At 38.1% G+C, this 16,141-nt stretch overlaps 1 protein-coding gene across 1 annotated transcript in view; it reads right to left on the reverse strand.

Annotated features, from left to right (window-relative positions):
- The window catches only part of kat6b (K(lysine) acetyltransferase 6B), a 210,042-nt gene that overhangs the window by 191,093 nt on the left and 2,808 nt on the right, over positions 1–16,141 (reverse strand). The window lies entirely within an intron of this gene.

The raw sequence follows: 16,141 nt of genomic DNA on the forward strand, positions 1-16,141 counted from the left end.
CCTAGCAAGTGGCTACAATTACTCAGTGGGTACTTGAAAATCATCAAAATGGATAATGATTTTGCAGGATTTTAATGAACATTTGTATTTGATACATTTAATTTAAGATGAACCATGTAATTGTGATTTAAAGCCATATTATATTTCTACTTCATTTTTTGTATATATAACTAAAAGCTTACTAATTCATTTTTGTTCCTATTGTTTAATCTGGTAAGTACTGTAGTGTATTTCGTTGGTTTTTTGGAGATCAATTGGGCTTCTGCTAATGATTCGGTATTTTGGACTGTAGCATGAGGTTCAGCCTGTCAAAAGTAATATCTATATAATAGTCCACTCCATCAGTTTAAACCTTGAAAAACACAGTCTAAAAAATTTGTCTTTTACACAAATATATGGTACTTTAAAATCAAAAGTTCATTACATACCATTTGCAAATTCCAAACGTCATCCCTGACGTAACAATATCTACAGAGATTCAAAACTGTTATTTTTTAACAAGATGTCATTTCGCAAATCACAAATAAGCATAATACGGATTTTCTGCAAGTTGTTTCCTTTCATTTGTCATTGCCAGCCATTTAGCATGTATGACCATTAACAGATTCAAGGGAGAAGTAACAGAATTTAATGCAAGGACTACAAAATAAATTATTGAACGGTTATAAATTCTGGTCCAACATACTCATCGTTGTTCTAAAATAACCTATTTATTCCTCCTGAAATGATGTTTTTTAAAAATGTTAATGGCATCTAAACAGATTACATAATTTTAGCATCTCATTTGCAATTTATTTTTGACAGAAAACAAACAAAAATTCAGTACTATAATACGAGGTTGGAAGTCTATGCCTTGGTTTTAGCAAAGCAAATTGAACTGGATGACTCATTTGGACAAAAGCAATAATAAATGGTCAATCTTAATTTTATGTGGTTAACGTGTAAAGAAACGAGACATATATAGTGTATTTATTGCAAATCACAAATTTATTGAAAATACATGTCTTACATAAAAATCCTCAATTGTTAAAACTAATTAAAAAGCAAAATACTGCTATGATCAGAAATAAAAATAAAGTGAAACTCAGCAGATTTGACAGAATTTGTGAAGAGAGAAACAAAATTAAACATTTTGAGACCAAATATTAGGCTTCTTTGGAACCCTAATAGACTCAAAATGTTAGCCTCATTCCTCCCTCCCCAGGTGCTGCCAGATCTGCTGGGTTTCTCCAGGACTTTTGGATTTTCTACTTATAAGCTATTGGCTTTGATTTATCTTTTAAATACAATGTATTCCATGTATTACAATGGACTTAAAATAAAGAAGCGTGATGAAGTAACAAACAACATATTCAAAATCAACAATAGCTGTAACATCTACAAGGTTGTGGAACTTGTCATCTATAGACTATTGGTAGCACACCCAAAATTTACCACTTAGCAACAGTCATTGCTTGTTTCCAGAGGACAACTCTATTAATCTAGTTCAGGCATTTTTGCATTGTTTGCTTCCTGATTTATCACTAAATACAACACAAAGGTGGACCATATTTTAAGTGAATGTGGAAAAGGCCAAGACAAGTACATCCTCACTACAGTCAGCAATGCCAATTTGCAATCAATTAACATCACTCAAACTGATGAAAATCCAGAAAAGAATGCTACTCTTTCGACCTGTTCTGCCCAAATCAAAAAGAGAGCAACTTAAATCTCAGTGCACAGCTTGCCGACACTGATGGACCATGTAGTTCCCAGTTTTTCAGCTGAAATATAAAATTTAACTTATATACATTTAAACGATCTCAATGAGGATGCTGAAATAGAAAACTCCGAAAGTAATAAGTTTGGATTACTGCTTCCATTTTTACCTTGGAATCAGAAGGCTAGGAGATTATGGTCAACTCAAAACTTTTGAGCACAATTTCAATTAATATCAAACTGCAGCACAAAGAGGGTATTTACTGTTAGAGGTGCTCTGTTGAAAATTAAATGTTCATTAGCTTTGCTTTTATCTGACTGAAAATATTTCATAGCCTATTAATAAAACAGTAGACTTCCAGTTCCCAGCCCAACATTAACACTTCAACCACATCACTGCCCATTTATCTCACTGCTGTTTGTAGCATCGTGCTGTGTGTAAATTGGCTGATACATTTTCCTGCACTGGGGTAATGACAACACCATCAATTAAAGTCTTTTTGAAGTGAAGTGATTTGGGACGTCCTGAAATCATAAAAGACTAATTATAAATGCAAGTCTTTTGGCACTCAGGAAATCTATTATAATCACAGCTTTAACTCAAATGCCTAACCAAGCGCTCTCAAATTTAACATTGAAATCACTCCTGGTTTAGAGTGAAAATGGATGCATGACTTTTCAGAATATTTACTGAACTACTATATGTTGAAATTATTGCAACAGTTTGTAAACCTTACATGTAAAAAGCTGCTTACATGTTCAGGTACAATTCTTCTTTATGCAACATAAGTGTTGAAACATGTCTACTAAGTGACAACTGCAAAAAGGAATTTCTACTTTCAGTCTTTCATCATTATGCTGCTTTCCTTCAGTATCTAAATTGCAACCTTTGATATTGTCACTCTCTATATCCAATTCATTATGCTAATTTAATGTTTCAGAAAAGAATATGCCTTTGCATTTTGCCAAAGATTGGCAGCAGGGTTATGAAAAGATCTGAAAGCATTACTTTCTAACTTTGGACAATCGAAAATCTGAATAGATCAGTTTAGAAGTAAAATAGACTGCTCTAACATCAGCCCTTTCAAGCTTTCTTGTACAGACTTGCTTTATATCACAGCTGCTTTTCCTCATTGACCTGTCTAGTTTATGGATATCCCATTAACAATGACACTGTATTTGTGCAATATGGTCACTCAATTAAAATCAGTTAAATGTATTCCATCCAGCACAATAATTTAAAGGTAATTGATAGGCTAGTGACTTGAATTTCCAGTCAGACTGCAATGCACTGCTAAACTAAGAACAATATGAAATCATACCAGATGCCATAGAAACCCAAAGTCGATAAACAGGCAGTACAACTTACAAAAGCTATTTAAAAACAAGGGAAAAGAGGCAGAAATCTGTTATAGTCCAATGAAATTTGATTATGCTTATACAGTTGGACTCTATATGTGTGACTTTATTTCTGCCAAGACACATTTTACTTTGGGATTTGTCCATTGTGGTTTCAATCTTCCTGGGCTATCAAATAAGTTGGTAACAACTTTGAGAAATAAACTAGTGGAAGAAGTTATGAGTTAACTCAGCTGGCTAGATAGCTAGAGTGTGGCTCATTATAATACCAACAGTACTGATTCAATTTTCATTCTGGCTGAGGTGGTCCTTACCTAGAAAGTGAAAGGGAATAGGGAACTACCACTGACAGAATTTGCCAAGAAAGAAAATTGGCTTAGAATGGTGAGGCAGTAGACAATGAGCTGCTTTTGGGCAGAGCATACATGACATGACATGACATGACATGACATGACATGACACGACACGACACAACAAAACTTTAGAATTAGTTTTGATGAATTACAGAACATTGAAGAGGCATATGGTTGACAAATCTATTACTGGTGAGACTTGATATCCACCTAGTAACAAATGAATATTATGCTAGGGAAAAAAAATAGCAATATGAGTTCAGACTATTAAAAGGAACATCTTGAGGTATGACCCCTACTCCTAAGTTCCATGCCTGCTATTCTACTATCCTCCTAACTTTGAGAGTCTAAGACTTAATCCCCAAAGAGTTTTGAATTTGTTTACAAAACAGGAGGCATTTTTGGATCAGAAAGCTGTAATCACTGGAATGCTACAGGGATCAGTGTTGATGGCTCAATTGTTTAATCTATAGCAATGACTTGGATGAAAGGTGTGAATACGTAGTTATTAAATTTGCTGATGACACAAAGATAGATGAAAAAATGAGTTGCGAATAAAGAATGTGCAAGAGGTTATAGATAGGTAAAGGGAGTTGAAAAAAAATGACAGAAAGAATACAAAGTAGGACAGTATGAATTTGGTGATGACAGGAAGAATAGAAAAGGTCAGGAGTATTTAAATGGAGAGACACTGCAGAACTTTGTGTGTCTTGTTACATGCATCACAAAGTTTGCAAGTAAGCAGAGAACGTGTACATTTTGCTGCAGTTTTATACTATATTGATGAGATTACATATATAGTACTATGTACAGTATTGGTTTCCTTACTTTATAATGGCATTAGAACCAAACAAATATGTTACGTTTATCTTATGATCATAAAAATGCAATCAGATTTACTGATGTCCCATAAGGAAGGAAATCTGCTGCCATTACACAGCCTGGCTTACATGAGATGCCAGAAATGTGGCTGACTCTAAACTGCCTTCTGAACTGGAATGAGACAAAAAAAAACTGCAGATGCTGGAATCCAAGCAGGAGGCTGGAAGAACACAGCAAGCCAAGTGGCATCATGAGGGACAGGGTTGTGTAGTAGGGATAGGGAACAGGTAATCACAGGTAGACGGTATGACCCGGATGGTCAACGGGAGGAGTGAATCCGGTTGGTAGCTGGAAGGAAGGGTCGATGAGAGGAATAGAAGGGAGGGCGAGGGGGTGGGAAGGGAGTCAAGGGATTGGAAGGGAGGTTATTTGAAATTGGAGAACTCAATATTGAGTCCTCCGGACTGTAGGCTGCCCAGATAGAAGATGAGGTATTCTTCCACCAGTTGATTCACTGTGCCAATGGAGGAAGGTGCATTGGAATAGCACAGCAGGTCAGGCAGCATCCAAGGAGCAGCAGAATCGACGTTTCAGGCATAAGCCCTTCATCAGGAATGAGGAACGAGGAATGAGGAACCTCATTCTTGATAAAGGGCTTATGCTCGAAATGTCGATTTTCCTGCTCCTTGGATGCAGCCTGACCTGCTGTGCTTTTCCAGTGCCACACTATCGACTCTGATCTCCAGCGTATGCAGTCTTCACTTTCTCCTAGGCAGTGGAGAAGGCCAAGGATGGTCATGTTGGAAAGAAAGTGGGAAAGGGAATCAAAATGGGATGTGACTGGGAGGTCAAGTCGGCCCCTGTGAGCCCAGTTGAGGTGCTCAGCAAAACATGCCCTAGGATTACGTTTGGACTCACTGTTGTAGGGAAGACCACACTGGGAGCACCGATACAGTAAACATGTTTGGAGGAGAGGCAGGTGAACCATTATCTCACCTGGAAAGACTGTTTTGGGCTCTGGATGGAGGTGGGGGGGGGGGGGGAATGACATGCGAGCAGTTTTTATATCTTTTATGATTGTAGAGGAAGATGCCTGGGAGCTGAGGGGGTGTTGGTTTTGAAGAGTGGCACAAACTAAGGATTGACAAAGGGAACGGTCTTTGCAGAAGGCAGAGAGCAGTGGGAAGGGGAAGATGTTCTTGTTGGTGGGGTCTAATTGGAGTTTGTGTAAGTGTTTCAGGATGATGCGTTGGATGCAGAGACTAGTGGGGTGGTAGGTGAAGACAAGGGGGATCGTGTCTTTATTGCGTTGTGGGTGGGTGGGGGGGAACAGAATGGAGTTCTTGTTGGATACTGGATGGGAGGAGGTGTAGTCCAGATGGTTATGGAGAGTCTGGGGATTTATAATAAATGTTCAGCTGGATACTGTCACCAGAGATACAATTAGAGAGGTCAAGAAAGGGGAGGGATGTGTCCAAGATGAACCAAGTGAGTTTGAGGTGGAGTGGAAGCTGTGGGTGAAGTCAATGAAGTGGAATAGCAGGTCACTTAGTTCAAGCATAACTAGGGAGGGACAACAAATGCCAGTTTTGCTACTGACAGCTACATCCCATGCAAGATTGACTTCTGTGGTTCTGGGAAGGAGATATATTACACGAAAAAAAAGGTCAGGCTTGTATCCTTTGGAATTCAAAAAAAAATGAGAAGAAATTTAATTGAAACATAACATTTTGCGGGGACTGAATATTTCATCTTACGAGACAGACTAAAATTAGGGGCACAGTTTAAAAATAATGGGTCTTAAATTTAAGATGGAGATTTCAGAAAATTTTGTTTCTCAGAGGATCATTGGTCTGCAGAATTCTTTTCCCTAGACAGCAGTACAATTTCGTATTTCTAAGGATGCATTTGAGATTCTTTCTTGACAAAAGGAGTCAAAAAGGTATAGGATATAGGCAGGAAAGTATAGTTTCGTTTTCAAGACATCAACTAGATCTTCATGGCAGAACAAATTCAAGAGCTTGCTCTCCTGCTCTCCATCTACATGTTGGTAAATATGTAAACCATTCATCTCATGAGTTAGCTTTGGTGAACCTTCTCAGAATTATTAATCATGCAATATATCTATCCTTACATAGGAAAGCATAACTGTACACAGGTATAGTCCACTGTACTCCAGGTATAGTCTCACCAATGGAGTGAACAGCTGCAATTAAATTTCCCCAATCTCTTACTGCAGGTGGTGCAAGGCATTTTGGTGTTGAACAATGACTGTGCCTGTCACTCACTCACTCTGTTCCCCCACCCTTTCTACCCACTCTACCAGTCATACAGTCACAGAGATGTACAGCATGGAAACAGACCCTACAGTCCAACTTGTCCATGTCAACCAGATATCCCAACCTAATCTTGTTTCACCTGCCAGCAACCAGCCCATATTCCTCCGAACCCTTCCTATTCATATACCCATCCAGATGCCTTTTAAATGTTGTACTAGCCAACACCATGTCCTCTGGCAGCACATTCCATACATGCACCACCCTCTGCGTGAAAAAGTTGCTCCTTAGGTCTCTTTTATATCTTTCCCCTCTCACCCTAAATCTATGCTCTCTAGTTCTGGACACCCTCACACCAAGGAAAAGACTTTGTCTATTAATCCTATCCATGCCCCGTGTGATTTTATAAACCTTTACAAGGTAATCCCTCAGCCTTTGACACTCCAGGGAAAACAGCCCCAGACTATTCAGCCTCTCCCTATAGCTCAAATCCTCCAACCTTGGCAACATGCTTGGAAATCTTTTCTGAACCCTTTCAAGTTTCATCCCAGCCTTCTGATAGGAAAGAGGCCAAAACTGCACACAATATTCCAAAGATGGCCTAACCAATGTCTTGTACAACTGCAACAGGACCTTCCAACCACTGTACTCAATACTCTGACCAGGACTGGAATGAATATTCTTGCAACATTTGCCCATACTGTTGGGGAGAGTTTAAAATAGATTGCCAGAAGTATGGGGAGTACAGGGCAAATTCAAATTGGACAAATCAACAGCAGGGAACAGGAGACAGAAAATTAGGCAAGTGGCTCCGAATGATGAAAGTAAAGGTTAAAAAGTGTATGGCACAGGAAATTGGCAGTGTTAAAAAGTATACACACAAATGCAAGGATATAGCAAGTAAAGTCAATCAGTTGAGGGCACAGATTGATACATAGAAGTTGATATCATTGCAATAACACAAACTTGTTTGTAAAAGGCAGAAATGGCAGCTCAACATTCCTGCATACGGAATTTCCAGGCAAGATAGAAAGGAGGATTAAGAAGGAGATAGTGCAGCATTATTGGTGAAGGAATCAATTCCATTTGAGAGTATGGTGTACTAAATGAATCATTACATGGGAATACATGGTTTGAGCTCAAACAAATGGGGCAGCCACATCACTAGATGTATACTATAGGCCACCCCCAAATAATACGAGGGAGATGGAGGAGCAAATATGTTGACAAGTTTCTGACAAGTTTAGAACCAGAATAATAGTTGCAGTCTTCAACTACCCTGATATCAACTGTGATACAAAGAGTGTGAAAGGCACAGAGATCATAATGTCCTTGAACAGCATTCCAGAGAACTTACTTAACAAGCACATAACAAGTCCAACGAGAGTGGGTGCAATTCTAGATTGGTTTTCGGAAATCAAGCAACAACTGAATGAAATAGCAGTTGTTAACCATTTTTGAGATAATGACCCTAAAAAAGCTAGAATCAGCATCATTATGGAAAAAGGACAAAAATAGTACAGGAGTAAAAGTTGTAAACTGGGGAAGACAACTTTTTGAAGTAGAGAGGTAGTCTTGCAAATGCAGACTGAATGCAACTTCTTGAAGGAAAGGTCAGTGAGAAATCAGCTGGAGACATTCAAAACAAGATTATCCAGCACCATGCAAACATGTTCGTACAAAGAAAAAAAAAGTTATCCAGTGCAGGGTATAATAAAGCAGAAAAAGAAAGCTCACCACAGTTGAAAACACTTAATACTGTAAAATGATTCAAGGAGTGTAGAAAGTACCGGGAAGTTTAAAAAAGGAATTTAGGAAAGCAAAGAGATGTGAAAAATAAAAATTGGCAGTTAAAAATAAAAAGCTAAAAAAGAGGTTTCATCTCAGTAAAATTAAGAACAACAAGATAACACAGGAAAGGGTAGAACCTATCATCAATTATATACAGGTAACTTGCATAGATATGGAAAATGTGGGTTGGGTTCTTAATCTCAGTCTTCATAGAGGAGAGGAATGATGCAGACACTTTCATTAAAGAAGACTTTGATATATTAGATACAATAAGCATAATGCAAGAGCAAGTACTGGAGGGACTGACATCTCTAAAAATAAATAAATTACCAGAGCTGGATAGGTTGTATCCTAGGCTGTTAAAAGGAAAATAGGGAGAAAACAACAAATGCTCATAGATTCATTTTTCAATGCTCACTAGATAAAGACAAGGTACTAGAGGATTGGAGGTCTGTAAATGTTATACCAAAAAGGGTGCGAGAGGTAGGCCAAAAGAAAGGTAGGAGAAACTGTCACTTAAGAAATATACAGATTAATCAGGAATAGTCATTTTTGTTAATGAAAGGTCAGGTCTTGCTAATTCTTGCTAAGGAAATAACAAAGAAGATTGATGAGGATAGTGTAGTGGACGTTATCTACATTGATTTTAGTAATGCAAGGGGAGGTATTGGCATCGTGGTAATGCCACTGGACTGGTAATCCTGAAACCCAGATTGATGTTCTGGGGCTAAGCGTTCAATCTCATCATTGCCAAAAGGTAATATCTGCATTCAAATTTTTCAAAAATCTGAAATTTATGAAAAAAGACCAGCCTAATGGCTACCACGTGATCACTATTGACTGTCATGAAAGAAACATCTGATTCACTAATGCCCTTGGGGAAGGAAATCTGCCATTCTTAACCAGTCTGGCTGAGATAGGTCTCCAGATACACAGCAGTGTACTTTACTCTTAAATCGCCCTCTGAAAAAAATCAGGGATGGGCAATAAACTCCATCACACCCATGAACTAAAAGAAAATTGACAAGGTCCACACTGCAGACAGATCAGAAAATAAAATTCCATGGGATGCAGGAAAATGTAGCTCAAAATTTGGATTGAAATTTGGCTCAGCGATAGGAAGGGTAATGGTAAATGGATGTTTTTGCAAATGAAAAGTGGTTTGCAACAGCATTCCAAAGGGCTCAGTATTTGTTGTATGTGCTAATGATCTAAATATCGAAGATATAACTGGAAAATTTGCAGATGTCAAAAATATTGGCACCGTAGTCAATAGTGGAAGGGATCACTATTGTTTCAAACGTCATAAGTGGGCAGAAAAGTGTAGTTCAATTGAGAGGAATGTGAGGCAATGTGTTTGTTTATCTTCACCAAAGTGAGGGAATACTTAAAGAGGGTATTGAGACATGTTGAGGAAGTGAGGGGCCTCGGAGTACATGTCTGAAGGACCTTGAAAATAGCAGGACTGGTAGGTAAAGAGAGCATATGGAATGCTTTCCTTTACTGGGCAAGATGTAAGCATGGATGTAATGCTGGAACCCCACAAAATGTTGGTTCGGCCACAGCTGGAAATTCATGTACAGTTCTGGTTACCCCATTACAGGAAAGATAGGACAGCTAGGGTTGTTTTCCTTAAAACAAAAGAGGAGACTGAGGTGTACCTTAAGTCAGGCATACAAAATTATTAAAGATTTAATAAGATTTAAATCAAGAAAGAATGGGTTCTCCTAGTGTAGAGGCCAATTACTAGATAGCACAGATCTTATGGTGGAAAGATTAAATGGGATATGAGGGAAAAGTTTTTCAACCAATGGATGATGGATATTGCAAATTTGCAGCCCAGTTTGTTGGTGGTGGTGGAGGCAGAAATCCTCAACTTGTTACAAAGATATCCAGATCTACATCTAAAGTCCTGCAAGGCTATGGACCAGGTGCTAGAAGTTGGGATTAAAAGGGGCAGCTAGTTTTTGTTTACTCCTCTAACGTTGTTTACATGATAGCCATTTCTGTGCCATAACTTTTCCATGGTTCCATCCAAGTCATTAATATAGATTATACTATAGAATATTTCAGGTGCCAACACTGATCCCTGCAGCAGATCATTAGTTATAGCTTGCCATGTGTACAAGACTCATTTATGCCTACTCTGTTTAACTGTTAGTTATCCAATTCATTGTCTAATGATGCTATTATATTACCTCAATTATCATATAGCAATTTATCAAATGATTTCCAGAAGTCCAAATAAAATGCATTTATTTTAAACCAGTAGGTTAAGAATTGTGAGAATTTCTGACTTGTTTTGGAACCAGTATAAAACTACATATACTGGCTACTCTTTAACCACTCTACTTGTCAAATACAAGTTCCCCTCCAACAACCATTAGGCAGTTGACTCTGCCTGATTATGTTATGATTTGCTAAATATCATGCTGTTACCCTCTTAATAATAAATTCCAACATTTTATCAATGACATAAATGGTGAGTATTCATTACAATACCTGTGATAATCTCACTGACAAAAAAAACTGTATATCTCCAAATCAATAAATGCCTGATATAGATTCTACGTAGCTTTTCCAGGTGATCAATAAAGTCAGATTCCCACCACTATTGTTTTGAATCTTACTGCAGGCTCCATAACAAATCAGAAATTGGTCAGAATTCTGAACTACTGATTAAAAATACTCTTACTGAGTAAGAGAAAACAATATATAATCAAAACATCTGAAATATTCAGCATTAATTTCTAAAAAAAATTATTAGGGTTGAAATACTAAAATTTATTTATAAAGCAGCATTAAAACTCCACACCTTGTATAATTGTCCTATGGTAACTTAGAAAAGTACATTTTCCTAATTTAATCTAAAAATAAAAGTTCTGCATCAGTTTAGAACAACAGTCATTAAACACAAGATAATAAGTGGCTGTCACACTGAATATTCCATGAGAACAACGTCAAGGAGGGAAATTAAGGCTCACCTCTAAAATATGGAATATTACAATGCAATGGTTTCAACAATTGGAACATTAGTAGTTTTATAATGATAAATTGAATTTATATAGTGGCTTCAATATAGGAAAGGCATCTCACCTTGTTCTACACTTCTCACTCTAAAGTAACTGTTCTTTGCTGGCCACCATACCACAAACATTTTTTCACCAAAATATCTTCACTGCTTTTCTCTTAGCCTGCACCAAATGTTTTTCTCTTTTGTGCTCCAAACATGAGTGTAAACAGTTAAATTAGGCCATTCAACCCATGGAGCCTGTTCCACCACTTTACACAATCACAGCTGATTTGATTGAAGCCTCAACTCCAGTTTCCGATCTACTCCTGATTTTGACTTCATCTCAATTTAACTCTTTAAAGCTTACTGTTCTCTCACTGTCCCTGAAACCTGCCTCCAAGTCATTCTGCAACTCTTATTCATGGCTGCATGTTGAAATTGTCTTCATATGCTCTTATAAATCCTGTTCTAACAATTACAGGCAAGACCACTTCTGATCTCACCCCCACTTCACTCACTGACACCCAACCCACCCTCCTTTGTACCCAGAAATGCAAAAGAAACCTTTCCTCATTTCAATAACAACACATTCAAAATCTGTCCTTTGGCTTTCTGTTCAGCACGACATTTCTGCAGTTATTGCAGATTTGCTCAACCCCACCCTAACCTACACCTTTGATATCACAGTCCCCAGTAAAATAATTACTTTCTCAGTGTGCCCTCTTCCCTTAGACATGCCTCATTTCAGCTCTGAAGCAAGTCCATGCAAAGCACATTTGGAAAGAAATAGCAGATAACGGATTTTGTCACCCACCAGCAGATATGGTTGGACAAAATAAGCTCAATTTGGTATTGTTCTTGTCTACTAAAACTGTTCACTGGTTCAAGCACCAACCTTGGCTGCAAAGGCAATCACCAGCTTCTTTTCTCTCCTGCAAACTACCTTCTTTAACCTTTTTCCCCATCCAATAACAAGTGCAAGGACTTCGTAAATATTTGTCACTAAGGTCAAGACTATCAATCAGCTGCCTTTCTGATATCACAGAGTCATAAAGTTGTACAGCATGGACCTTCAGTCCAACTTGTCCACATCGACCATATATCCTAAATTAATTTAGTCCCATTTGCTAGCATTTGGACCAAATTCCGCTGAAGCTCTTGATGTACCTATCCAGATGCCTTTTAAATGTTGTAATTATATCTATCTTCACTACTTCCTCTGGCAATTCATTCCATTCACGTATCACACTCTGCATGAAAAAGTTGACTCTCAAGTCCTTTTTATATCTTTCTCCTCTCACCATAAACCTACACCCTCAAGTTATGGACTCCCCTACCCTGGAAAAAAAAACATGGCTATTCACCCTATTCGGGCCCCTCATGATTATATAAACCAATGATACAAATATCACAGCAAGGGGCACAACAGTCATTTCCCTAGCGACCCAAGGTTCTAAGATATACCTGATCATGTCTACCATTCGCTCACCTGGCTAAAAACTTCCATGATATTCCTCTGCCTTAACCCTGAATTTAATCTTCCTCCCGTTTCTCTCTCACCTCCCCTCTACTGTCTCTAAGTACATTCTGTCTACAGTGTTTACTTTCTCCTCCCTCAATTCTATTTCGACTGAACTGCTAACACCAGCTTACTTCCTAGTCCCCATGTTAGTGTTATTGTAAATGGTTTTCTCTCTCTCTCTCTCTCTTCAGGTGTCGCCATTCTTTCCTTGATTTCATCACTATCACCACCCCTTCCTTGAGGAAAAATCCCTCATCTTTGCAAATTACCAGCCCATCTTCAACCTCCCTTTCGTCTTCAAAGTCCTTTGAAGTATTGTTGCCTCGCTAATCTTTGTCCATCTTTCCCAGTACTTTATGTTTAAAATTTGCCCAATTAGATTTCAGCCTGTCACAGTACTAAAATAGCTCTCAATAATGATATACTTGCTCATTTCAATTTCGTCACACTTTCCCTCCTTATCCTTCTCAGGCTGTCTGCAGTTTTTGACATAGTTAATCACATTAACCACCTCCAATGCCTCTTCACTGTCATTTCTGAAATCCCCCAAAATCTCTCCTGGGCCTTTTATTTACATGCTGGCCCTCAGTAATTTATGTGAAAGGTCAGCTTTAATTTTTATGTATGTGGATCAAACCCAAATATACCTCACCACCACCCACTTGTAGATTAGATGAGATTACTTATAGTGTGGAAACATGCTCTTCGGCCCAACAAGTCCACACCGACCCTGCAAAGATCAACCCATCCAGACCCATTCCACTATATTTACCCCTTCACCTAACACTACGGGCAATTTAGCATGTCCAATTCATCTAACCTGCACAATTTTTGAAATCGGAGCACCCGGTGGAAACCCACGCAGACACAGACAGTTGCCTGAGGCGCGAATTGAACCTGGGTCTCTGGCGCTGACAGGCAGCAGTGCTAACCACTGTGCCACCCGTAACTCTTCCACTGTTGATGAAATTATCACACTGCTGATCAGACATCCAATACTGGATGAACAGAAATTCCCTCTATTTAAATATTAAGAAGGAAGCCATTGTTTCAGTTCCTACTCCAAACTTGGTTCCCTAATTACTGAGTCCATCCCTCACCGTGTCATGTTTGAGATTAAGCAAGTCTGTTTGCAGGCTTGATGTCACATTTGATTCCAAAAGACTTGACTACATTTACTACATTCAAAAACCTTGGGCCATTCAAAACTTCACTGCTCACGTCATAATCTGCACCAAATCTTAGTTGAACTATCTGCACTGTGCTTGCTAACACACACCGGGTCTTGGTCAAGCAACATTTTGATTTTAAAATTCTCATCCTCATTTTCATATATCTTCATGGCCTCACACCACCCAATCTGTAACCTTTTCTGCACATCTACATTCTTTTCATTCTGGTCTCTTGGGCAAAATCAGAGATGCACATCACAGGCAGCCATGCCTTCAGTTTCCTAGTCCTCAAGTTCCTTCTACTTCTCTTTTTCTTAAAGGCACTCTTTCAAAGCCTCTTTCACTTAGGTTTACATCATCTGACCTAATGTCTGCTTTGTGACTTTTTTAATAATGGTCCTGTGAAGCTACTTGGAATGATTTATTTCGTTAAACATGCTGGATATATACAAGTTGTTATTGTTGAAAATATCCCAAGACAGTTCTCACAAGCATAAACAGAAATACCTCAGTGGCTGAAGGAATAGTAATCAGTAATGGCACAAGACAGGTGGTGCAAAAGGGGTGCAGGAACAGTTACACAAGGATAAGCCTGATGGGAGATAAGCAACAGGTAAGCTGCTATTTCTGATAATAGAGTAGGTGAGGAATTCAGCAGCAAATGGACTGAGGTTGAGCAAATGAAGAAAGTTGGAGGTGGAGGAAGTTTGAGAAGCTTGTTATGGGGCATTACATAGTTAGAATTAAGAAGTGAAATTCTTCATTTTTTCCAGTTATTTTTATATGACAATGCATCTAGAAGCTTACAAATGAATAATGAATGGACTGTTTCAACTTGTTTTATTCAACTTATTCTTGACCTTATAGCATGTTGAGTTTGCACAGCCATACAATGTGATCATGTGATCTGGAGCTTCAACTCCACTTTTCCATTCACTGTAAAATCATTGTGATTTTTGGCAACTCAGGGAACAGTCTATCTCAGCCTTAAACATTTATTAAAGAGCGAGTATCCACAGCTCTCTGGTGTACACAATCCCAAACAATTCACAACTGTAAAGAGATATCTCTTCAGCTCATTCTTAAATGATCGGGCCCTTGTCCTAAACCACGTCATTGATCTAGATTTCCCAGCCAAAGGAATCAACATTTCAATATGTACTTACCTCCTGTCAAGTCCTTTCAGAACATAAAATGTTTCAATGCGATCATCACCTCTCATTATTCTAAACTTCTAAAATTATAGATCTAATTTATTCAGCATCTCATTGTAGGGACCAAAACAAACAATTAAATTTCACTACATTGCCTCCAATTGAAATATATCCTTTCTTTCATACAGACATAAAATTGCACAGTATCCCTACTAATGAATTCTGACCAGAACTCTGTACATCTGTAACAAATCCCCTGTAATAAAAGCCAGCATGTCCTTACAGCTTGTGGTACCTATATGCTAACCTTTTTGCAGGGAAACCTACAGGTCTCACTGAAAGTTTACAAGGTTCATATCTTTTCTAAAAAATTCGGCTTTGCTGTTCTTATAACCCAAAAGTAAATAACCTCACACTTCCCCACACTATACTCCACATTGGTTAAGTGAGTGGTTAACAATCTAAATGTCTCTGTAGCATCAGCATCCTCCTCACAGCTTGCAATCCCATTTAGATTGTCAGCAACTTAGATAAAAGAGACAGCGAGTAATGTATCCAAGTCATTAATAGAGTGTAAATAGCAAACATCCTTGTGGGATTCCAATGGTCATAGGCTGACAATTTAACTGCATTTTTTATTCCTAACTTTCTGTTTGGTCTGTTTACAAATCTTCTATACTTCTTCCATTAAACAGTGGCACATAATTTCCAAACTATTATATAAAACAAATATAATAGTATAAGGTCTATACATTCACCATTTCTGATCAAGTTTCCAATTATTTTGCCTTCTACCTGGACTCTGACTGTTGCCCTTACAAGTAGCCCTTTAAAAATAAATGTAAATACCTACCCTGCCAATTCCTTGACTAATGCTTCCAAAAGTCCAGACTGGCTAGCTGTTAATCTCGTTACTATCTGTAGTATGTTACTGGCAAATACTGTTGTTGTTTTTGGTTATATTACAGTTCTTAAACTTGG

Source organism: Hemiscyllium ocellatum, chromosome 43 (assembly GCF_020745735.1).
Source record: "Hemiscyllium ocellatum isolate sHemOce1 chromosome 43, sHemOce1.pat.X.cur, whole genome shotgun sequence".
Lineage (NCBI taxonomy): Eukaryota > Metazoa > Chordata > Chondrichthyes > Orectolobiformes > Hemiscylliidae > Hemiscyllium > Hemiscyllium ocellatum.